Source organism: Ambystoma mexicanum, chromosome 7p, assembly GCF_040938575.1.
Source record: "Ambystoma mexicanum isolate Mex_15411 chromosome 7p, UKY_AmexF1_1, whole genome shotgun sequence".
In the NCBI taxonomy this organism is placed as follows: domain Eukaryota; kingdom Metazoa; phylum Chordata; class Amphibia; order Caudata; family Ambystomatidae; genus Ambystoma; species Ambystoma mexicanum.
The window spans coordinates 549,989,448-550,015,205 of NC_090939.1; positions in this window are offsets into that span (position 1 = coordinate 549,989,448).

The window sequence follows — 25,758 nt, forward strand, 5'->3', positions numbered from 1 at the left end:
TGAAAGGAGTGGAGGTGGTGTGGAGCACTGTGTCTGATTGCAATGTACAGGGAATTGTACAAGTTTGTGCGGATATGGCCACGATGAACAGTCCGCATGTGGTAGTTTTGCACTATGGTGCTTTCCATTTGGGCAACATCAGTGCCCCTACTTTGTTGGCTGATTTGGAACGCTTGGATCAAGCCGTAATGAAGATCCTTCCAAATGCGAAAGTCATTTTTTCTGGATTACTACCTAGGGCAATATGGGACAATAGTTCAGTTTTTTGTCCTCAACAAAACATTGCTAGGTGTGTCATCAACCGAGGCATGTGTGCCTTCATGCTTAGAGCTGGTATGTTCTTCTGTAACAATGAGAATATTGATTCCAGTAATGCTGTTAATTTTAAAGAAGATGGCATTTCTTTATCTTTTACCTTAAATGCCTTTCTATTTTGGAATGTAAGGGTTGTTTTGGAGAAGGTTATGTGAAGATTTTAGGAGTAAAGTAAGAAAAAAAAACAAGAAAAAAAATATAAAATAACAGGTGTCTGTCAAGCATCTGTAAAAAAAAAAAACGGCTCTGGGGAAATGGGGCACACTATTTAAATTTACATTCACCACGCTCAGATTTTTTTCGATGTGTCCGCGGACATGGCGGTATAGTCCGCGGACATGAAAATCACTACGAGGGGGTTAGTATGTTCTATGTTACATGTCAGGGATATTATGGTTAAGTTGTGCTACTAAAAACCTATGAAATTCAGTGAAAAAACTTAGTTAAAGGGACGTTATGGTTAAGTTGCGCTACTAAAAACCTATGAAATTCAGTGAAAAAACTTTGTTAAAGGGACGTTATGGTTAAGTTGCGCTACTAAAAACCTATGAAATTCAGTGAAAAAACTTTGTTAAAGGGACATTATGGTTCCAAGTAAAACCGAAAAACCCTTGAAATTCACCAGTTATGGTAACATAAGCATCCTTTACTGACATATCGAAGCCACATAGTTTTCTTCAGTAACAGTCAGGAAGTAAAAATTGAAAAGGTACTATATTTGTAGACTTAGGGTCCTGTCACATCATATGAAACATGTACATAGCGGAAGATACAGGCTTGAAAGAGAGCAATCCTTTCTGTCCATGAAGATAATCATTATGGTTATCAGCACTGTCTCATAGTTTTATTTTTATTACTCTACCTTCCCTCTATATGCTCATATTTGTATACATTATACTCACTCTCCATAGAGTTAATGGGAAAAAAAATTTGCTCGCGCATACAGCCCAAACCGCTGGACGGATTTCCCCCAAATTTGGACCAGGAGCAGCGGCTTGGTCCCGAAAGCGTGCTTTTGCAAATTTGGTGAAAATCCGTCCAGTAGTTTTTTTTAAAATGACCAAAAAGTAGGTAAAAAAAAATTAGTGATATCTGTGTTCGGTTTGCAGATACACTTCCCTGTTCGCTCTGCGGAAAGTATCCTGATTGGCCAATCGTCTTGCGTGATGTTCGCGGACATGCAAAGTGTTCGCTGATTGCACGGCGTGGAGCGTGAAGCGCGTCAGATTTTTCGGTAGCGCCCGCCATATTGGATTCGCAGACGTCCCCGGACAGCGCGGTGAAACTTTGTTCAAAATGTGTATTTTGTAGAGTGTATTGGTGTGTAGGAGTGTTTGGGGAGGGTGGGAGTGTATGAGATAGGATGAAAGCTGTGTTTTTTATGTGTTAGACGTTCTTTTTGTATTCGATTTGTTTGCGGACATCACGGGTGTTCTGAAATGTTCTAAATAAACTGACTAGGGGGTGTTCTAAGGAGTCAATATGTGTCCGTTTTGTTCGCAAGCAAAGTGAAACTGTTCTAAGAACACTCGCGCTGTCCGGGGAGTGTTCGTAGGTGGTGTCCTGAGGACTCTGTCCGTACTGTTCTCTGTCAAGTTGAATGTGTTCTAAGAACACGCGCGGTGTCCTGAAATGTTCGCAAATAAACAAAATGGGGTGTTCTGAAGACGTTTTTGAGAACACTCCCGGTGTCCTGAAATGTTTGTAGGGGTTGTTCTGAGGACGCTGTCCGTATTGTTCTCTGTCAAGTTGAATGTGTTCTAAGAACACTTGCGGTGTCCTGAAATGTTCGCAAATAAACAAGATGGTGGTGTTCTGAAGACGCTTCTAAGAACACTCGAGGTGTCCGGGGAGTGTTCGTAGGGGGTGTCCTGAGGACGCTGTTCGTATTGTTCTCTGTCAAGTTGAATGTGTCCTAAGAACACTCGCGGTGTCCTGAAATGTTCGCAAATAAACAAAATGGTGGTGTTCTGAAGACGCTTCTAAGAACACTCCCAGTGTCCTGGAATGTTCGTAGGGGGTGTCCTTAGGACGCTGTCCGCATTGTTCGTTGTTAAGTTGAAAGTGTTGTAAGAACTATCGCGTTGTTCTTAAATGTTCGTAGGGGGTGTCCTGAAAACAGTGTCCGTATTGTTCGCTGGCAAGTTCAAAGTGTTCTAAGAACACTCACATTGTTCGCGGACATTAAAAGTTTCCCATAGATCATAGTTGAAATGTTTGACTCTATGGATGTGATATGCTGCAGTGGTTTTTGCCAGGGCATAGAGTCTTGGGTGCATGGCCATTTGGCCATGCACCCAAGACTCTATGCCCTGGCAACAACCACCGCAGCATATCACATTCATATTTGCTTATAACTTTGGGTGAAAAACAAATGTATAAGGAACAAAGGTATTAGATACTATGGATGTGATATGCTGCTATGGTTGTCCTTATTATTGTATACTTACTGTTTGGTCTAGTAATGGGAGTCCATGTTTTTCTTCTTCATTTCTGTGATAAAAGAAAATAGCATGTTAGTATTAGTATTTTGTAATGACTTATTACATTGTATAAGCAATATACTTTTATTTTTTTTCGACCCTCATATTTAGTAGAGTACAAATCAGAGTACTGTGCAATTTGCTCAGTTTCTGTATTTGTTGCTAAAATCATTGGGTCTGTGGGAGAAAAAAAAATCCATGTTGGATTAAAAAAAAAACCTTTTTCTGTTATGCTACAGTTTATTTGTTTGTTTGTTTTCAGTGTTCACTTGTTGTTTCTGGCTAATGCTTTATACTTTGCTTTGTTGTATTTTTTTTGGAGCAGTAACAGATTCTTCATTTGTTTTGATATTATAAATTTTTGGAGCAGTTAGATACCAATTGGCATATTCTAACTGTCTATTTTTTTAATATATTTTAGTGGTTTTGATTTACCTATTTGGATATTGTAAAATTTTGGGACAGTTAGATACCAATTGGCGTATTCTAACTGTGTATTTTTTGGCCTAATTTAGTGGTATTCATGTATCTGATTAGTTGTTGTAGAATCTTTGAGCTGTTAGATAGCTTTTGGAGTATTCTAACAGTTTATATTATTTTAACACAAATTTATAATTTTGGGACAGTTAGATACCAATTGGGGTATTCTAACGGTGTATTTCTTGGTCTAATTTAGTGGTATTCATTTATCTGATTAGTTGTTGTAGAATCTTTGAGCAGTTAGATAGCTTTTGGAGTATTCTAACAGTTTATATTTTTGTAACACAAATTTACTTAAAGGTTTAAATACAGTTTATTTATCAAATTTTGGTTTTAAGAACATCAAATAAGCGTTTGTAAGATGTGCTGGTAATCTCTGCTTTAGAGTAATGGTACTATCATTACATTCAAACCATCCACATTTCTTTTTATGTATGCAGTGTAGTGCCCTGAATTGGTTGTGGCTCCTGCGTGGTAGTTTATACCTATTGTTGTGAAGGTTTTCTTACCAAGTGATATTTGACCATGTGTGAATCCAGTCAGCTTGCAGTTGTTTTTGGTACCATCTGCATTGTAACGTAGAAGCATTAGTATTACGTATTTACTATGTGTTTGTATTACTAACTTGGAGCGATTATCTGAATTGCAGGTAGAGCATAATCTACCATGGTTTGCATTTTGTACTAGTTGCTGAAATGGAATGGATTCACAATTTGGTATTGATATATATATGAAGCGTTCATTGGGGATTTCTTCTTGTGTCACATTGTTGCAGAGAGTGCATGTATGTTTCCACATGTATGAAATCTGAAAGATTTCATTTATAGGTATGTTTTTGTTTTCCAGTACTTGTAGTAAGTACATTAGAAATTCTTGTGAATCTTCCTGTGAGTTTATAGTGAATTTCACCATTCCAGCACAGTAGTCCAATTGTTGTCTTATTCCAAAAACACTATATGTGTTGTCAGGATTGTTTGCTGCATTTCTGTGAAGTACTAACATTTGCAAACACAATGGGCCTCATTACGACCCTGGCGGTAAGTACCGAACATTAACGCCATGGCGTAATCAACGTTTACGCCATGGGTCGATGGCGTAAAGTGCGGCATATTCCGACCCATCGGGCACGTGCATTACGCCATGGCGTTAATGTAAAGTACGGCATGGCGTAAATGGGGCAAAAACGGCTCTTACCGCCATCGCACGCCGCGCAAGGAGCACTACCGCCACACACACCATAGCGGCGACCGCAATTAGCGGTCACCGTAATTAGCGGTCACCGTAAATAGGCGGAACCGGAAATAGCGTCATCGCGGCGGAACGGGAAACTGCACGACGGCCATCTTGAAAAACACAATCCATTGCCATCCTCCACAACCATACCTGATCCAACCCTGACACCTATCCACACCCAACACCCACCCAATTAGCCAAGTAAAAATGCCCAAAGCCGTTAAAAAAGCATGTGACCGGCAGCGCCAAGACCGTTTCTCAAGGGAGGAACTAACCATGCTCGCAGAGACTCTGCAAGAAAATGCTGCAGCTGTATTCTCCGCGCAGATGACAAGGCCGGCAATAGGGAAAAAGAAGGCCATATGGGCCCTAGTGGCACAGCGTGTGAGTGCAGTGGGGGCCGTACCCCGCACTGCCCAGCAGTGCAGAAAGCGCTGGGACGACTTGAGGCTCCGTGTCCGAAGCATCCTCTCAGCTAACCGGAACCTAGCCACGTCAACTGGGGGTGGATCCGATTCGCCCATAAAGCTGCAAGCATGGGAGGAAATATGTGCATCCACCATCGGGATGGAGAGCATCCATGGTGTCGGAGGGATGGAGAGAGGAGCGCCGACCTCAGGAGATGCAGGTAGGTGGCGAGAGCAAGCCATGCTAAACTCAACAAAGTCCCATCATGTGAATTACCATGTAGCCCCATAGTGCATATGCAACACATCGGCAGGTGCATGTCCACAGACACATCCAGACTCCACCCTGTACACATGCAGCATGCACACCCTAACTGCTGACACACACATACCACCATGCTACCTCCACACAAAAGGCGCAAAACCTGTATGCCCCTGCCTGAAATGTGCTGCATGTACCCACTGTATAGATGTCATCCCTCACAATGCACGGCCAATGTCCGCGGACCCATCAATAACACTATCCCTCCTTTGCTCCACCACAGGATCTGACACAGACCTCCAGGAAGAGGACAACACTGCATCCAGATCCACCAAGAGGGCCAGGCCACAGGCATCCACCTCAGCCGTCCTGAAGCAAACACACCAGCAGCCACAAACCCTGCCTGGGGAAGAGGACAGGCAAGTGCCAGCCCCCACAACAGCAAACACAGACCCAGCAGCAGCACCGCACATGTCACTAGTCGTGGCCACTGAAGGGACAGGCTCTGCTGCAAGCAGCACCCTCGGTGAAATCGCTGCCATAGCGGCAACCTCCAACAGTGAGGCAGGCAGCATCGAGGTCATCGATGAGGGAAGGCCCACTGCCCAGCCACATTCCCCCTGCACATCCCTAAGCCCCCTGCAGGCGGATGCCACACAGGGGCAGTCGGAGGCCGAGGATTGGCGAGCCACCCCATCCCCCCAGCCTGAGGTGAGCAGCCCAATGGATATGCAAATGCCACTGGGCATGGGCCAGCAGAACCAGCAGTCACTTGAGGATATAGTTACCCGCCAGCAGCAGCTATCCGCCCTCCTCAACGAACATGTTGCACAGTGTGGGGTGCCAAGGGATGGCATGGAGAGTTTGGCAGACCGAGTCACAGCTGCCATAGAGTCCTCCACAAAGGACATATGCACGGAACTCGCGGCTGTGCGCAATGTCCTCACAGAACTTGTCCAGACCATCAGGGACATGCGTCCAGATGTGCAGGCCGGACCGTCCTCATCAGCCAGCTCGGCACAGAGCAGCCCCATCCGCAGATCAGGGCGCAATCCACGCAGCACGGGCAGGGGTGCCCCGGGGGCCAGGGTAGGGGATCCACATTAGTGGCTTGACAGTCGAGCAGGACTACTGCACACCCTGCTGCACAGACACTACCGCACCTTCGTAGGGATTCCAGGGTGGAGGGGGGAGGGGGTGTGTTGGGGTGTTCAGGGTGGAGGGGGGAGGGGGTGTGTTGGGGTGTTCAGGGTGGAGGGGGGAAGAGTGTGTTGGGGTGTTCAGGGGGGAGGGGGGAGGTTGTGTTGGGGTGTTCAGGGGGGAGGGGGGAGGGGGTGTGTTGGGGTGTTCAGGGGGGGTGTGTTGGGGTGTTCGGGGGGCAGGGGGGAGGGGGTGTGTCACGACATTTCATAGTTTGAATACACTTTTTTCTTTCCCAAAATGAAATGTGTGGACATTTTCATTGCATATGTGTGCTTTATTGGTGTACAGTCCACAGTGTGCATGTCCCAGAGACACACAGTGCCCCAAGTGCAGTCTCCATGTGATTCACACCAGCCGTGTGTGCTAGAAGCAGAGGTCGATGATACTTTGGCGCATTGCACGCCCCTCCTGTGTGTCGCCTCCTCCATGGGGTGCTGCCCCATCGGCACCCTCCTCATCCTCATCGTCAGGTGGTTGCAGTCCTGCGTCAGGGGGCAGGGGCACATTCCATCTGACGCACATATTGTGTAGCATGACACATGCCATGACGATCTTTGCCACCTTCTCATGGTGGTACAGGAGTGCCCCACCAGACCTGCTGAGGCTTCGGAACCGTGCCTTCAATAGGCCGAATGTCTGCTCTATGACCACACGAGTACGTGTATGTGCACGGTTGAAGTCCTCCTCGTGCTGGTTCTGCGGGTTCCGGACTGGTGTAAGGAGCCACCTCTTCAGGGGATAGCCTGCATCACCTGTATGTAGACGAGAATGTATGCGTCAGTCATGTCGTCTGATCAAGAACATGATGTGCCACAATGGCTTGCATCCAACTGTTACTTCGGCTCACTTCTACATGCACTAATTGATTCACACAATGCAACCAGTATATGCTCATGGCTCCCATGGCCTGTTTTGCATGCCATCACCCAATGTATGCAGAGGGGTTGAGTGCATTGTGAGTGGCCATCCTCTGTCTCCGTTCTCTGTGTTGCTCACAGCCAGGTGGAGTATGCATCATTCAACCCGCCCTTCAGACAGGTGGAGTATGCATCATCCCCCCCCCTTCAGCCAGGTGGAGTATGCATCATTCCCCCCCCTTCAGCCAGGTGGAGTATGCATCATTCCCCCCCCCTTCAGCCAAGTGGAGTATGCATCGTTACGTCATTCACCTGCCCACTTCCATGACATTGGACTCACCGAGTAGCCAGGATCTTGGGCCTGCATGTCGCTCCATGTAGCGTGGTATTGTGGAGTTCCTCAGGACCATAGAATCATGGGTTGATCCGGGGAATCGGGCACAACAATGTGTGATGATCTTGTTGGAGTCACAGACCATTTGCACGTTGATTGAGTGGAACTGTTTCCGGTTGCGGTACAGTACCTCCATGGCACGTGGAACCACCAATTCCATATGGGTGCAGTCGATGGCACCAATGCAACCGGGTATGCCGGCTAGTGCATGGAAACCCACTTTGGTGTTTGCAATGTCCTGGGCAGTCCGTGGTAATGAGATGTGGTCGTCTGTGTGCTTGAGGAGGGCATTCAGCACTTGGATGAGTGTTCGTGAGAATAATGGTTGTGAAATGCCATGCAAGTGCCCCACTGTGTGCTGGTAGGTGCCTGTGGCCAGGAAGTGGAGTACAGACACTACCTTCAGTAGGGGGGGGATGGCGGTTGGAGTTTCTATCATGCTGACGATGTCGTTGTGTATCATGTCTACGATGGCGGTGATGGTGTCCCGGTCCATACGGTACAGGGTGTGGATCTGCTCAGCAGTGAGGTTGAATGGATTGGCTCTGATGCGTGGGATTGGTGGCTGCCTGCGTGGTGGCACTGGCTGTGCTGGTGGGGCTTGCTGGGCCTGCCTTGCCCTCCTTCTCCTCCTGCGTCTCCTCTGTGCAGCCTGTTGTTGTTGTTGTTGTTGTTGTAGTAGCACTTGCATTGCTATCAGGTCCTCCAGCCCCAACATTGCTAGTCGTATTGGTATCATTGTGGAGTGTGACTGGGTGTGGGAAGGGGTGGGGTGTGCTCTTTTTGTACTTCCTGAGTCTGTATTGCCTTCACCTGTGCTGTTTCTGTGCACCTGTGGCAGCTGCATTCACTTTACATGGCCCTTTACGGTTGGTTCGCGATGGCGTAATTAGCACCATGGCGGTAAGGTACTTAACGGGCTGGGTGATGGCGTTAGGTGCATGTCCGCTTGGGTCGGCATTTGCGTACCTTGTACGGTGTGGCCGGTCGCGTGCGCGCACCCTTAGCGCAGTTAGCGGTGGCGTTAACTACGATGCCGCTAATGGCATCGTAGTTTATGGTCACGGGTCATGATCGGACCTGGCGGAAAACGATGGCGGTAACCAATTTACCGCCATCATTTTTCACTTAGCGCCAGGGTCGTAATGAGGCCCAATGGGTCTGTACTGTGTGAGTAAATGTTGTCAACAATTGGTGGTAATTGAAATAGAATAGTCATTGCTACATTTGCATAGCAACTTACACCAACTATATTTGAGAATTTAAATGGTCCAGGTAGTTCTGTATCTAACTGCTTTTTTTGGAGTTTGTCTTCCTTCTTTAAAGAAGTACCTGGTTTACTTTCTCTAATTGATTCTTTTTTGTTTGTGGTACTTGATGAAGTATTAGTTTCTTTTACTCTCTTTGGAGGATTTGCAGTGACGTCCTGTTGCATTTCTGTTTGATTTAGTTTTCTTTTACAACGTTTTAGTTTTTGTGGAACAGAATATGTGTTTAGATGGGGAGTGTATGGTGAGCGAAGTCTATTATATTCTAAAATGCAAGGAATATCAGCGTTTACTTTACTTGCATCAAAGTTGATTAGAAATAGACCGTCACGTGTACGTAAGCGTGATAGTGCTACGTAGCTCATGCCTTCTTTAAAGACTGTGTTACCAATATCTATCATTGCTTTGTCTAGGGTAAGACCTTGTGATTTATGAATTGTGACTGCGTATGCAAGAGTTAGAGAAAATTGTTCTCTGCGTACATACATATCTTTGAAGAGAAGGAATCTAGCTGTTGAGCGTCCTATCCGTTTTACTTCTGAAAGTTTGTCAAAGAGTATATTGACAAACTGAATTTTGTTGTCACGTGGGTATGTTTGAAAGCCAACAACTGTACCCAGTGCTCCATTAACTAGTCCTTGGTCCACGTCAAAGTTACGTTTAAGCATTACTCTGCAATTTAAGGATAATTTTAACATCTTTTCTAAGCCTGCTGTGTTTGAGATTGATTTTTCTAAATTATTTAGTCTTGTTGTGGCTTGGTCACACATGGGTAGTGTCATACCATGTACATCTAGTTTGCCTGTGGCGCTAATTTGCATTATTGGTTGCATTTCTTTACTTAGCATGATTTCATTGAATTTGAAACAGCTTGCAAGAGTTGGCATTAAGGCCATACAATTGACATTTTTGTGGGCTAACTGTTCCATAACATCTCTAGCACATGCATTATCGCCATAAAGTGCATTAATGTGCCGGGTTTTCAATGTTGCTTCTGCTTCTTTAGAAAGTATACCAACTCTCAAACTTTTTAAAATGTTGGCATAAGTTAGATCTGCAGATTGGCGCATGTTTTCTGTTAATTCTCTGTATTGGAAATGTTGCCAAAGGTTGACATTTCCAATGCTGCCAACAGTTTTACCGCAGAGTTTGTGCCCTAATGTTTTAAAAATAGGTTCATCTTTTACTGGTGTTAATTGAAGCAGATCTCCAAAAACAATAATGTGTTTTCCTGCAAAGAGCTCTTCATAGTCTGTTTTGAGTACTTCTTGTAATCTGAGGTGAATCAAAGCTAACATTAGGTTGGAGACCATGCTCACTTCTTCTATTAGTAGCATTTTCATTTGTTTCAATACTCTGCGTAATTCCATTGCAGCTTCTGCAGAAAGTTTGTAATAGTCTAATTTGTTCTGGTGTTCTACTGGTAATAGTAGTAATCGGTGTAATGTAACACCACCTATGTTGTAGGCAGCTAAACCTGTGGGGGCAGTGACAACAGCTGACAGTTTGTTGTTTGTCAATTGTTGAAGGAACTTACTAATAATTTTGATTAGGAATCTTTTGCCAGAACCACTGACGTACAGTAGTATAGGTTTATAATTATGGCAGGAACATTCTTTATTTTCATGTTTTACACCATGTGCAATTTGTTTTGTTACTTCTTGAAAAATGCTACTTTGGTCATTGTTTAGTTTTGATTGTAGTATAGTTAAGTCTTCCTTATCTTCATACGGACACATGGTGTTTTCAACTTCTATCATAGCTAATTCTGCCTCATTTGTTATTAGTGGTTCTCCCAGTGGTTCTTGGCTTCCTGTTACAGAAGATTGACTACTGTCAGGAGTATCCTTATCTAGTTGGGCTGGAGTTCTTCTTCATGTTGCTGTTCATTGTGCAACATTGTTTTGTACTGTGTAAAGTTTACATCAGTTATAGTGCTTTCATTTGCTTTGAAAGCATCCTCATATGAGTCATAGTTATCTAGTAATTGTTCTTCTTTTCTCCATGGTTTGAAGAGTTGTAGCAGGGACATGTAATATACTTCTTTATGTTGAGGAGTCTTCAATGACAATTTGATATGATTAATTAAATTTGGTTTAGTGAGTTTAACTAAGCTGCCTTCACAGTCTGTCACTCTATATTTACCTTTTTTTTCATCGGGTTTCATATTATTTTTGTATGTGTAGTTTTAGGCTATTTGGCATAGACACATGTTTTCCAAAGTATTACTTCTGTTTGGGTAGTATGTGTCCAATAAATTGTTTTTTAAAATGTCTTGGCTGTTGGGATCATGTTTGGCTATTGTTTCTATATCTTCATATGATTTTAGAACTCTTTTTCTAGATTTAGCTGGACCAAGACTTAGCCATACTATATTTTCAGATTTACCATACAATGAAGTACCAGTTAAACGATCAGCTGCTTCATAAGATCCACATTCTCTATGGGTGAGCATTTTTATGCCCAAGCTGTATAATTTCTGAGATACTGTTTTATCTGATGACAGGTCATTCCAGAGGTCTTGGAGCTCTGTCTTTTCTGCTTTAGTTAAGTATGCTGTGACATATTGTGCAACCGCAGTAGAATTGTCTGCAATGTACTGCACAACTATGTTTGCATTCCATAAGTGGACAATGATTGCATTATAATCATTGATATATTTTTCTTCTTCTTTTCTTTATATGTAATATGTATTTTTAGGTGACTTTCCTTTAACAGTATGTCTAACTGAAGACATGAGGTTGTTTACTTGACCTGTATTTGTAACTGGTCTAGGGAAACCAAATCGGCATTTGGTGTAGTATTTGCCTTTGTTTTTGTATTTGCGACGACAATATTTTCCACATTTGTGTCTTTGAAATTGTAAAATTTGTGCACAACGATCACTATTTGTGGCTTCTGATGGAATTTCACAAGTGACATATTTTTCAATAAACTGTAAAACAGTGGCATCACTGTCTTGACCAAATTTAGGAGCATCTTTAATCCATAAAAGCATGTGGACATGTGGTGCTCCTCTGGCTTGGTATTCTTTTCTCCAAAAGAAGTGTTGCACTTCTCCAAGGGGAGGAACAGTTTTATTACAAATGAAATGTAGCATAGCAATGAAGCGATGGTGAAAATATCTTGAAACATTAACAGGATCCAAAAAACAAAGTTCTCCAGGTGTTACAATATCTATGTTTGTTTTGTTTTTATTTGATATGCGTAGGAAATCATGTTAATCTTCCCATGCATATTCTGCACAACTTAATGTAACAAACCAAGTGGGTGGGCCAAGGTTTCTGATCATACAACGTACATCTCCATGACGTCGAAACCTGTACTCTTTAGTACCACGCATATTTGCTAATAGATTTGTAATATTTGATTGTAAATCCTCATCCTTTTGTTGCACTTTCTCTAATAATTGTGTAGCTGTCATATTTTGAAAGTGTGATCCTGATTTTAATATGTGTGCAACTCCGTAACATAAAGTTGCTAGTTCACTTTCAAAGAGTAGGTGGAATATGTATTCCACATTTTGTCTAAATCTGGGATCTTCAGAATACATCCGTAATGAGCGGTATTCTGATGCTGATATTTGAATAGGTCTATCATAGTATCTTCCTCCTTTGCCAGTAGGAAAGAGTAGAGGAAAAGCATGTGCTTCTATACTTTTTTCCCATATGCTGATTGGTGATCCTTTTGTTTGACGCATTTGGTAAGTTTCTAGTACATCTTGTACGGTGTCATTAGAGTGCAAAGGATGAATTGTATAATGGTCTAAAGTATTTGATATTGTAGCAGTATCTAGTAGCTCAAATTGACCAGCTTCTTGTGTTTCTTGAATTATTTCAGTTGTATCTTTCAAGTTTTCTTCAATATTAATTTCTTTGTAATATTCATTATTCTCTTTAAGATATTGGAAGGCTTGTCTAACTTTATATAAATCTACCAGCTGTTGCCATATTTTTTTGTCTTTTGTAGGTACTCCATTTACTAATATAATTAAAGATTGCTGCATTGGACGTTGCACTCCTAGAGTATGCACATTTTCTTTTAGATTTAATGGTAAATAAACTACTTTTCCACAAATGCCTTTTACCAATTCAGAGGGAGGTAATTTTGCTGTTTTTGGTTGAAGGCGTATTATTGCTTGAAATGGGTGTACTGTTTGAATTATGATGCTCTCATATAAATTAAGTTGTTGTTGAGGTTTTGGTACTGGGTATAATTCCAAATTATTTGTGATAGAACGTGAAGGAGTTTGGTTGTTGTCAAGTTTTGTAGTGCAATAACTGCAAAGTATTAAGGGCTCAGTTATTTCATATTTGTTTTCTGCTAGAAGGTAGAGAGCTAATTCAAACCATTTAGAATCTTCATTGTCTTCTATTTTGTATGATAGGTCCACAGTTTTTGTGTTACTTTTATAAAAAATTCTACGGCAACATACACATACATGGTTTGGTACTTCAGCTGATGTACTTTTAAATTTTAGTATTTCTTTTTTGTATGTGTTTAGCAAAAGTTTGCCATGTGTAGAATTGTTGCTTAATTGGTTTAAAGCTATTTCATTCTGTAAATGGCTTTCACTTCCAAAATATTTTTTCTGGATATAGTGAATTTCTTCAAGTAGGTCTTTTGCTGTACCATGTAGAAGGATGTTATTTAACTTTGCTAGTGCTAAAGCAGGACTTTTAGCATAGTACAGTTTATAGACCAGATTTCCTATAGTTGAATGATGTGTTGATATCCTTTTGATATCATGGAAAGTGGTTTTACAAGTAGGTCCTGTAATGCAGGCCAATGAATGTCCTTGTAGTCCTGTGTACTTGCGCACTGGACAGGTATCTATATTTTGCAGTAATTTAATTTTGATTTTGTCTTTGCTTTTTACATATTTATTGAGGAATTGTTGTAAAGATTTGAAACATTGTTTGGGAATGTTACACATTGACGTGCATGGCCATTTGTACACTAGACGTTCTGATTCAGTTGAATGGAGGGGTAATTCTAAGTTTTCAGGGCATATTTTTGTAAGGAGTACTTCTTGTTCCATTATAGTATTATTCACTTTTTCATAACCTCGACCACTGCTATTTATGGCAATTGTATTCGTTTGCTTTTGTTTGTACGCTTCCTCATTAAAATATGGTTCTGTGCTCGTAGTGTGATTCCATTCTCCTCCGCAGATACTTAAGAAGTTCTTTCTGTTGACATTTCGCTTATTGAGAAGACTTTTTTGTAATTTAGCTATTAGTTTTGTTAGTGGTTTCATTTTGTTTAACAGTAAAATAAATACATTTCTTTTGAGAAGAATTGCACTGTCCATCAATGCTTCTAAGATTAATTTCCTACGATAGGTTTTAAGCTTTGAACCTGATTTCTCTCCTGTTTTTATAAGATTTTGAAGGACTGTGTGACGGTATATTTTGGCTAAAATACTTTTCTTGGTATGCTTACTTTGCACTATATTAAAATTTGAAGAAGTAGTTTTATCTGTACTGATAGCTGATTTTCTGTTAATTGTTTTTTGGTTTGTTTTACATTTTGATAGAGTAAGCGAAGTTGTTGTACTTGAAACTTCTTGTGTTTCACTAAATGATTGTATTAGCTGTTTTGTTTCAACTTTTTTTTACAAATTCTGCTAGAGATGGATGCTTATGTTGGACACCTTTATTTTCATTTGCTCTAATTTTGTGTTGCTTTCTACGGAGTTGTCTTTTGGTAGGCATTCTTTAGGGTCTGTTGAAAAAAATAAAGAAGATATGGGTTGGGGTGTTCTGGAATGTATGTGTGCTGTGTGCATGAATGTTTGAGTAGGATGATAAAGATGTATGTAATGGTGTGTGATTGTGCATTGGGAACTAAAACTAGTAGGGATAGGTATTCTTGAATTTATGTGTCACTAAACTGGGGTTCAGATGACAATAAAAAAGTAAGCTAGTGGTGTGGAAAAGTACAAATAGTAAATCTAATGTATACAATTAAAACAGTTGTTTGTTCTATAATATGAAAATTGTAGTGGTTCAGTTGGCTAATTTGTGTGTCCAAAAATAGAAATTTGTGGGCCATTCTGGTTGTAAATCGCTGTTTACGACATGGAAATCTTTGGACAAAATGGTACAAAATCTCTATTTTAAGAAACCAAAATAGCTGGTATTAATGTTATAGTATATCTGATTAATAATATAAATATTATGGTGATATTTTACTTACTTTTTTTTTAAATTAACAGGTAACTTCTTAGTTTTTCTTTCTTCTTCAAATTCGGCTGCTTCTTTTCAAGAAACTGGTCTTCACTACAACTGTAAAAGCTTCAAATTAGTAACTTTGTTTGTATATAGCACTGTTTTTAATTTAGATATTGATTTTTTTAATTGAAATACTCAGTGCCTTCTGTAAAACAATTAAACTAATTTATTTACATAAGATACATTGCATCAGTTCAGTACATATGATATGTTCTTAATGAACAAATTGTATTGAATGACTAACTGTAGCAAAAATAAAATATCTTTACTATGTCTTGTGAAATTTATAATATATTAGTGAATACCACTATTTCTGTAAGTAAACTGTTCTAGGTAATAGCGCCTCAATGTCATGTCTAATTTAAAGTAATTAAGTAAATAAATAAATAAAAACAAAAAATATGAAATTGTATAAGTATTTTTATAAAGGTTTAAACATAGATTGTGTTTGCATGCAATTTTGTTTGAATATATGTAGTCTATATATTTCATTTAAAAAATGTTAGTTTAACATGATTTGAGTGTGTGTGTATAAAGAAAGTAAAAAGTATAAAGGTGTATAATTGATAGTTGATTTTAGGAAATTGAAAAAAGTACAGTAAATTCATTTTACAGATTTTACAAGGTAAAAGTCTGTTTGAAAATGTGTTCATCTACCATAGCTCTCAACTCACATGCTTTTGGCGGGTGTCACACGCCTTGTAAAGGGCAGACTCACCCGCCAAGCCTCCTGCACGCCCATTCATTCCAATGGGCGTCTCACCCGCTAAAAACAAAATCGGGTGATTTCACCCGCCTGTAAAACAAAAATGGTTGAGAGCTATGTCATCTACTATACAGAAAATATGCATACCTGAAGTTTGTGTTCATGCATATGGATATGCATGGAGCTGCAAGTAGAAATCTTGAAGACTTGTACAGTATTTGTGGTAGATGCTGCTTGCCAATGATATCACACTTGTACTCAGAGAGATTCAGAGAAATGAACATTTCAGGACACAGCGTGTGTTCTTAGAACAGTTTAAACTTGGTAGCGAACAGTAAGGACAGATATAGTGTTCTTCAAAACACGTGTAATTTAGTTTATGTACGAACATTTCAGGACACCAATTGTGTTCTTAGAACACTTTCAATTGGGTAGCGAACACTACGAACAGTTGTACTGTTGTTCAGGACACATCATTTTTGTTTATTTACGAACATTTCAGGACACCAATTGTGTTCTTAGGACAGTTTTAAGTTGATAGCGAACATTACGGACAGATATAGTGTTCTTTAGAACACTTTAATTTTTGTTTCTTTACGAACATTTCAGGACACCACGTGTGTTCTTAGAACAGTTTCAACTTGCTAGCGAACAGTACGAACAGGTGTGGTGTTCTTCAGGACACCTCCATTTTCGTTTATGTACGAACATTTCAGAACACTCGCACTGTCCGCGGACACTTTTATTGTTTTAAAAAAAAAAACGGAAACTGTTCACAATACAATATAAAAATTAAACTTTATTTAACATATATTAATAATTTATGACAGAGAAGGTGAGGCAGAAACAGAAACAAAAACAGGAGAATTTGGGGTTTCAACATGATTGGTATTAGGTTAGGAAGGGATGGAAATCTCATCAAAACGTTTTGGATTATGGAGAGGGTTTGGGGATGATTGACTGGGATATGGTGAGGAGGGACAAGTACATGTGGGGCAATGGTATGACGTTTTTGTTTTAAAATGATCTTCAACAAAAGTTTTCAAATTATTAAAATTGGTCAACAGTAAATCAATTTTTTCTTTTATGTTGTCAAGCGTGTTTTCCATAACAGCTTCTTCAGAGGTAGTTTCTATTTTGTTATGCTCTGTATAAAAAATATATATATGTTAAATGTATACAAAATAATAATATTTAAATGGTTTATATTATAAAGTGTTTACCATTAGTTTCACTATCTTGTGACATTTCTTCATGTGGGAAATTGTCCTCTAGCCATTCCAGAGTACTAGACATTTGTGAGAAAAAAAAAGAAAAGATAATATATGTTTTAATCTAATACAGAAAGTTTATAAATATATGAGTAAAATGAAGTACACTTACTATTTCTGGTAAGATAAATCCTATGTATTCAGTGGGTCTGGTCTTGTTCTCAGTTCTGTTGTGTCTGTGAGGTAATTATGTTGGAAGCCAATTTATGTTCTTGTGGTATATTCCATTTCAGAACATATTGTATTTAAATGCATGGTTAGTGTGTTACATATATGGGTTACATTTCTTATGTATTACTATATATAATGTGTTTGTGTGCTGCTTTTTGAATTTGTTAAATGTTCTTATATTATGATATAACAATCAAACATACCCCCCCACCCCCTCCCCACAGTTTTTAGGTAGTGGTACTGTTCTCCAAACATGTCCGCGAACATTAAATAAGTTTGCGGACATCAAGTTCATAAGAAGCGATCTAGTCAGTTCCATATGACATGTATATAAAGTCAAAGTCATTATTGTTAAGTTTTGCTACTAAAAACCTATGAAATTCAGTGAAAAAACTTTGTTAAAGGGACGTTATGGTTAAGTTGCGCTACTAAAAACCTATGAAATTCAGTGAAAAAAACTTTGTTAAAGGGACGTTATGGTTAAGTTGCGCTACTAAAAACCTATGAAATTCAGTGAAACAACTTTGTTAAAGGGACGTTATGGTTCCAAGTAAAACTGAAAAACCCTTGAAATTCGCCAGTTATGGTAAGCTAAGCAACCATAACTCGCGCCACCACCGTGCACTGCTAAGACTAACACCCAGGACATCAAAGATGACATCACAACAGCACAGTTATATGTAGTGTACTTACAAGGCACAATCAGTGTGATATGGTGTGGTAGTGCATCACTCAGGTGGCAGTGGGGAGGGGCTGCAGTTATGGGTGCATGACCGAAGGCCATGCCCCCCAAAAGCACATTTGTACGTAGTGTTGTTATATGCCCCAATGGATGTCATATGGTGTGGTAGTAGTGGCTAGGATGTAGAGTATTTGAACAAAGTAATACACACTGCAGTTGTAAGCAACTATGGATTTTATATACTGTACACCCATTCATTGATAAATCTATGGCCCCACACTCATGTCTGTAGCCTGTGGCTACAAACTACTGCAGCATATCACAGCTATAGGTACACTTGTACTATGCAACATCATTAAGATGGTTGTCGGGAGGGTGCAGCGTTTTGGGAGCATGGCTGAAGGCCATGCTCAGAAAACCAACTTTGTACAAAGTAAAATTACAAGGCACAATGGTTCTGATGTGCTGTGGTGTTTCTGCCCCGTACCCAGAGTGTTGCCTACATGCCCAAAGGCCATGCACCCAAGACTGAAGTCATAAGCAGTGCGGTTATAAGTGAATATGGGTGTGGTGTAATGCGGTAGTTGTGTACAAGTCCTAGCGTCTTCGCTGCATGGCTGCAGACGATGGTCCCAAGAGTTAACTTAAAAGTAGTTAATTTACAAGGACCATGGTTTTGATATACAGCGATGGTTGTGGGTAGGTACTATACTCTTTGTACCTTGGTCGCAAAGCATAGGTGGTAGGTTACACAACCAAGATTCAAGGGCCAGCCTACAGCCACAGCAGCATATTGGTACCATAGATTTGACATGTAGGTTTGCATGTGTACAAAATGACTGCTAATAAACTTACGCCTTACTTTGTTCAGTATCCATATATGTTTAAAATGCCTTTAGTACTAGGCGGAAGTATCCTTTCTTAATTTCTATGATAAAAGAAAAAGCTATGTTAGTCTTTTCATTTTATGAAAACTTACTACATTGCATAATAGATAGTTTACCTTTTTTTTACCCTCATATTTAGTTTACAAACCAGTGTACTGTGCATTCCGCTCAGTTTCTGTGTTTGCTTTTCTAATCCTTGGGTCTGGGGGAAAAAAATCCTTGTCGGATTAAAAAAAAACTTTATTTACTATGGTACTAACTACATCCTTGTTTCCTTTGAGTGCTTCCTTCTTCTTTCTGATTAATGTTATGTTTGTTGCATTGCTGCAGATTTTTAACAACAGTTAGATGCCTGTAGGCGTATTCTAACTGTGCATTTGTTCTTACAGATCTGTGATATTCATTTATTTGTGTCGTTGTTATATCCTCTTGGGCAGTTAGATACCTGAAGGCGTATTCTAACTGTTTGTAGTCTTTCACATAATTTTTTGGTAATCTTGAAGTACACATTATTTATTAAATTTTGGCTTTAAGAAAATTAAATACACATTTGTAAGATTAGCTGGCAATCTCTGCTTTAGAGTAATGGTGCTATCATTACATTCGAACCATCCACATTTCTTTTTAATGTATGCAGTGTAGTGACCTGCATTGGTTATAGCTCCTGCATGGTAGATAATACCTATTCTTGTAAAGGTTTTCTTTCCTAGTGACACTTGAACGTGTGAGAATCCAGTCAGTTTGTAGTTGTTTTTAGTACCATCTGCATTATAACGTAGAAGCATAAGTATTATGTAGGCACTATGTGATTGTATCCGTAAGGTGAAGCGATTGTCTGAATTGCAAATATTACATAATCTGCCATGGTTTGCATTCTGTACAAGTTGCGGAAATGGAATAGATTTACAATTAGGTATGTAAACATGCACACATCGCTCATTTGGGATTTGTTCCTGTATCACATTGCTACAGAAAGTGCTTTTATGTTTCCGCATCTACGAAATCTGGAAGATTTCATTTACAGGTATGCTTTTGTTTTCCAATACTAGTAGTAAGTACATTAGAAATTCTTGTGGACCTTCTTGGGAGTTTATAGTGAATGTCACCATTCTAGCACAGTGGTCCAATTCTTGCCTTATTCCATGCACACTGTACGTGTTGTCAGGATTATTTGTTGCGTTTCTATGAAGTACTAACATTTGCAAACACAATTGGTCTGTACTGTGTAAGTAAATATTGTTAACAATTGGTGCCAACTGAAATAGAATATTCATTGCTACATTTGCATAGCAACTTACACCAGTTTGATTTGCAAATTTGAATGGACCAGCTAGTTCTGCATCTGAGTGCATTTTTCGGAGTTTCTGTTCCTTCTTCGAAGACGTACCTGGTTCACATTCCCTAATAGGTTCTTCTTTGTTTGTGGTAATTGATGAAGCTTTAGCTTCTTTTGTTTCCTTTGAGGGATTTGTTGTTGGATTCTGTAGCATTTCTGTTTGATTTAGTTTTCTTTTACCATGTTTTACTTTATCTGGAACAGGATATTGTTTCAGATGGGGGGTGTACAGTGAACGCAGTCTATTGTATTCTAGAATGCAAGGAATATCAGCTTTGACTTTACTTGCATCAAAGTTCATTAGCAACAGACCGTTACGTGTACGTAAGCGTGATAATGCTATGTAGCTCATGCCTTCTTTAAAGACTGTGTTTCCTATATCTATCAATGCTTTGTCTAGGGTAAGACCTTGGGATTTATGAATGGTAGCTGCATGTGCAAGAGTTGGAGAAAATTGCTCTCTACGTACATACATGTCTTTGAACGCTCTATCCTTTTCGCTTCTGAAAGTTTATCAAGGCGAATATTGACAAACTGAACATTGCTATCACATGGGTATGATTGAAAGCCAACAACTGTACCCAGTGCTCCATTAACTAACCCTTGCTCGATGTCAAGGTTAAGTTTAAGCATTACTCTACAATTTAAGGATAATTTTAATATTTTTTCCAACCCAGCTGTGGCTTGCTCACACATGGGTACTGTCATACCATGTACGTCTAATTTATCTGTAGCTCTAATTTATATTATTGGTTGCATTTCTTTATTTAACATTGTTTAATTGAATTTGAAACAGCTTGCAAGAGTTGGCATTAAGGCCATAAAATTGACATTTTTGTGCGCTAATTGTTCCATAACATCAGTTGCACATGCATTATCGCCATAAAGTGCATGAATGTGCTGGTTTTTCAATACTACTTGTGCTTCTTGCTATAGTACACCAACTCTAATACTTTTTAAGATGTTGGCATAAGTGAGATCTGCAGATTGCTGCATGTTCTCTGTTAATTCTCTGTATTGGAAATGTTGCCAAAGGTTGACATTTCCTATGCTGCCAACAGTTGTACGGAAGAGTTTGTGGCCTAAGGTTTCAAAAATAGGTTCACCTTTCACTGGTGTCAATTGTAGAAGATCTCCAAAAACAATAATGTGTTTCCCTGCAAAGAGTTCTTCATTGTTATTTTTAAGTACTTCCTGCAATCTGAGGTGAATCAAAGCCAACAGTAGGTTGGAGACCATGCTCACTTCATCTATTAGTAGTATTTTCATTTGTTTCAATACTCTGCATACTTCCATTGCAGCTTCTGCAGAAAGTTTGTAATAGTCTAATTTATTTTGATGCTCTACTGGAAGCAGTAGTAATCGGTGTAAAGTGACACTGCGTATGTTTTAGGCAGCTAAACCTGTGGGGGCCGTTACAACAGCTGACAGTTTGTTGTCTGTCAAAACAAATGTTTTTCCTGATCCAGCTTCAGCACTCACGTACAGCAGTATAGGTTTGTAATTTTGGCAGGTACATTCTTTATTTTCGTGTTGTACACCATGTACAATTTGTTTTGTTACGTCTTCAAAAATGGTGCGCTGGTCTTTGTTAAGTTTTGCTTGTTGTACAGTTAAGTCTTCTGTACCTTCTTGATACTGATACATGGTGTTTTCTACTTCTGCCATAGCTACTTCTGCCTCATTTTCTATTAGTGGTTGTCCTAGTAGTTCTTCCTGTTACAGAAGGTTGACTACTGTCGGAAGAGTCCTTATCTAGTTGAGCCTGAAGTTCTTCTTCCTGTTGCTGCTCATTGTGTAACATTGTTTTGTACTGCGTAAAGTTCACATCGGTGATAGCACTTTCATTTGCTTTGAAAGCATCTTCATAGCAGTCATAGTTATCTAGTATGTCTTCCTCTTTTCTCCATGGTTTAAAAAGTTGTAACAGAGACATGTAATATAGTTCTTTCTGTTGAGGAGTTTCTAATGACAATTTTACATAATTAATGAAGCTTTCTTTGTAAGTTTCACTAAGCTCCCTTCACAATCGGTCACTCTATATCTACATTTGCTTTCATCGGGTTTCATATTATTTTTGTATGCAAAGTTTTGAGCTGTGTGGTATAGACCACCAACCTTCTTAGTCATGCCTCTTCCTTCCTGCTCTTAACTATTAGATCAAGGGCGTCTCTCGCCCAAGCATCCTAAATGAAGGGCAGACAAACAAAAGGGCAATTCCAGTTTGGATCTGGGCAGACAAAGAAAAAGGGCAATTCCTGTTTGGACCTGGGCAGACAAAGAAAAAGGGCAATTCCTGTTTGGACCTGTTCGGACCCAGGGCCCGACCCCCTGCTCAGACAGCAGGTAAGCATGCACCAACATGTGTTACTCCCTCTGGTCCCTCGGGATGTTCCCTTGTGCCCCCCCATTGACGCACACAGGTGTTGCCTGTTTTGCTTGATTCTTCTACCCTGCTCCACATCACCCCACTCAAGCCTACTTCTGCAGGAGTCTGTACTGATACATTCTGGTTTCACCCTCACCGACTTGTGGCCAATGCTGGATTTGACTTTTATGGACTTCATTCATTCATGGTGCGTCACCCTTTCTAAACTCTCATGCTGAACTTCCTTTGCATCTTGTACTCATGGTGGCCCTGAATCATGCTGTTCCCATTTTCATCTTGTATCCTGGCTTGCAACATTATGTGTTACTACTGACTTCTGCAATTGTATTCACTCTCCCCTCTTGCTTCTCCTCTCTTTTTGACTGCTAACTGTCTATTCTCCCCTCCTTTCCCTTCTCCCTTTTCCTATCTCCTCCCCTTACTTTCCTCTATGCACTTACTCTATTAGAATGTTCCCTGGACCTAGTATGATAACAACCTCGTCTGTCTCCTCCTCCCTCCCCTTACTGGTTTTTTCCTCCCCACTCCATCTTCAGCACTATCTGAAATGTCATCAGGCATAGTATGATAGTCACTTGTTTTGTTCCTCCCCTACCTTTCTGCACCCCTCTCCCTCACCTCTTGTTTTTTTCCGGCTCTACCAGAAATGTCGTCAGGCCTAGTACGGTAGTCGCCTATCTGTTTCCATTTCCTTCCCACTCTCCCCCTCCCTTCCTTATTTATGTCTTAGCTCTTGCACTATCTGAAATGTCGTCAGGCCGAGTACGATAGTAAATTTCACATCCTTACTGTTCATGGCCTGTAAGAATGTCATTGTTTTTCCCTTGTTCCCTCCCTTGCCTTGAAGCGCTTTTAAACACATTGTGTATAGGCGCTATATAAATAAACTATCATATCATATCATATCATAGACACATGCTTTCCAAAGTGCTACTCCTGTTGGGATATTATGTGTCCAGTAAATAGTTTTTTAGAATGTCTTGGCTGTTGGGATCATTTCTGGCAATTGTTTCTATGTCCTCATATGATTTCAGCACTCTTTTCCTAAATGTAGCAGGACCAAGACTTAGCCATACTATGTTGTCTGATTTTACATACAAAGCAGTACCGGTTAAACGATCTGCTGCTTCATAGGCACCACATTCTCTATGAGAGAGCATTTTTAATGCCTAGGCTGTACAATTTCTGTGATAGTGTTTTGTCTGATGCTAGGTCATCCCAGAGGTCTTGAAGCTCTGTTTTCTCTGTTTTTGTTAAATAGGCTGTAACATATTGTGCAACAGCAGTAGCATTGTCTGCTATGTATGTGCATCTATGTTTGCATTCCATAAGAGGGCAATGATTGCATTGTAATCATTGATATATTTTGATTCTTCTGTTCTTTTTATGTAATACGTGTTCTTAGATGATTTATCTTTAACACTATGTCGAACTGAAGTCATTAAGTTGTTTACTTCACCTGTTTCTGTAACAGGTCTAGGGAAACCAAAGTGGCATTCGGTGTAGTATTTACCTTTGGTTTTGTATTTGCGGCAACAATATTTGCTACATTTGTGTCTTTGAAATTGTAAAATCTGCCCATGCAACTCTCTATGGGCCTCATTAGGACCCAGGCGGATTTCGCGGTGCTAAATGCACCGCGAAGCATGGCGGAAAGCCGCCGATAGCGCCATGGGGGTTGGCGGATTTACCGCCCCATTCCGACCTCGGCGGAGCGGTAAATCCCCAATCCCCATTCTGCCCTTCCCCATTCCCATTCTTGCCCCATAGGGTATAATGGGAGTGGGGAAGGAGTTAATTACGCCACCGTAAAATACGGTGGCGTAATTAACAACGAGGTCCCGTAGCGCCATGGTTTTCTCCGGCTGGTAAAACCAGGCGGAGAAAACCTCCATGGCGCTACGGGAACTCGTAGTATGGCGGAGAGGTACGCCATGCACTACGCTGGCGTAAAACCCTCTCCGCCAGGGTCCTAATGAGGCCCTATGTGTCTATTGTGAAGGGATTTCACAAGTGACATATTTCTGGATAAACTGCAAAACAGTGCTATCACTGTTGTGACCAAATTTAGGTGCACCTTTGATCCATAACAGCATGTGAATATGTGTTGCTCCTCTCGCTTGATATTCTTTTCTCCAAAAGAAGTGTTGCACTTCTCCAAGGGGAGGAACAGTTTTATTGCAAATAAAGTGTAGCATGCCAATGAAACGATGATGGAAATATCTTGACACGTTAACTGGATCTAGAGAGCAAAGTTCTCCAGGTGTTAATATATCTATGTTGTTTTTGTTGCTGTTTGCTATGCGTAGGAACTCAAGTAAATCTTCCCATGCATATTCTGCACAACTTAGTGTAACAAACCAAGTCGGTGGTCCAAGGTTTCTGATCATACAACGCACGTCTCCGTGCCTTTGGAACCAGTATTCCTTTGTACCACGCAAGTTTGCAAACAAATTTGTTATACTTGATTGTAAAACCTCATCTTTTTCCTGTACTTTTTGTATTAACTGCGTAGCTGACATATTTTGAAAGTGGGTTGCAGATTTCAAAATGTGTGCAACTCTTTAACATAGCGTTGCTAATTCACTTTCATAGAGAAGGTGGAATATGTATTCCACATTTTTTCTAAATCTGGGATCTTGTGAATACATTTGTAATGAGCGGTATTCTGATGCCCCAATCTGAGTGGGTCTATCATCGTTTCTTCCACCTTTGCCAGTAGGAAATAGCAGTGGAAAAGCATATGCTTCTATACTTTTCCCCCATATACTCATTGGTGAACCTTTGGCTTGTTGCATTTGTTAAGTTTCTAGTGCATCATCTATGCTTTCATTGGAATGCAATGGATGAATTGTGTACTGGTCCAAAAGAGTGGATACTGTAGCAGGATCCAGAAGTTCAAATTGTCCAGTTTCTGATGGCTTTTGAATTATTTCAGTTGTTTCCCTTAAGCTTTCTTCAATATTTATTTCCTTGTAGTACTCGTTATTGTCTTTTTTTGTCTTTTGTTGGTACACCATTTACCAAGACTATTAAAGAATGCTCTATTGAACTTTGCACTCCTAGAGTGTGTACATTTTCGGTTAGATCTAATGTCAAATAAACTTCTTTGCCACGAATGCCTTTCAACAATTCAAAGGGAGGTAATTTTGCTGTTTTTGGATGAAGGCGTATAATT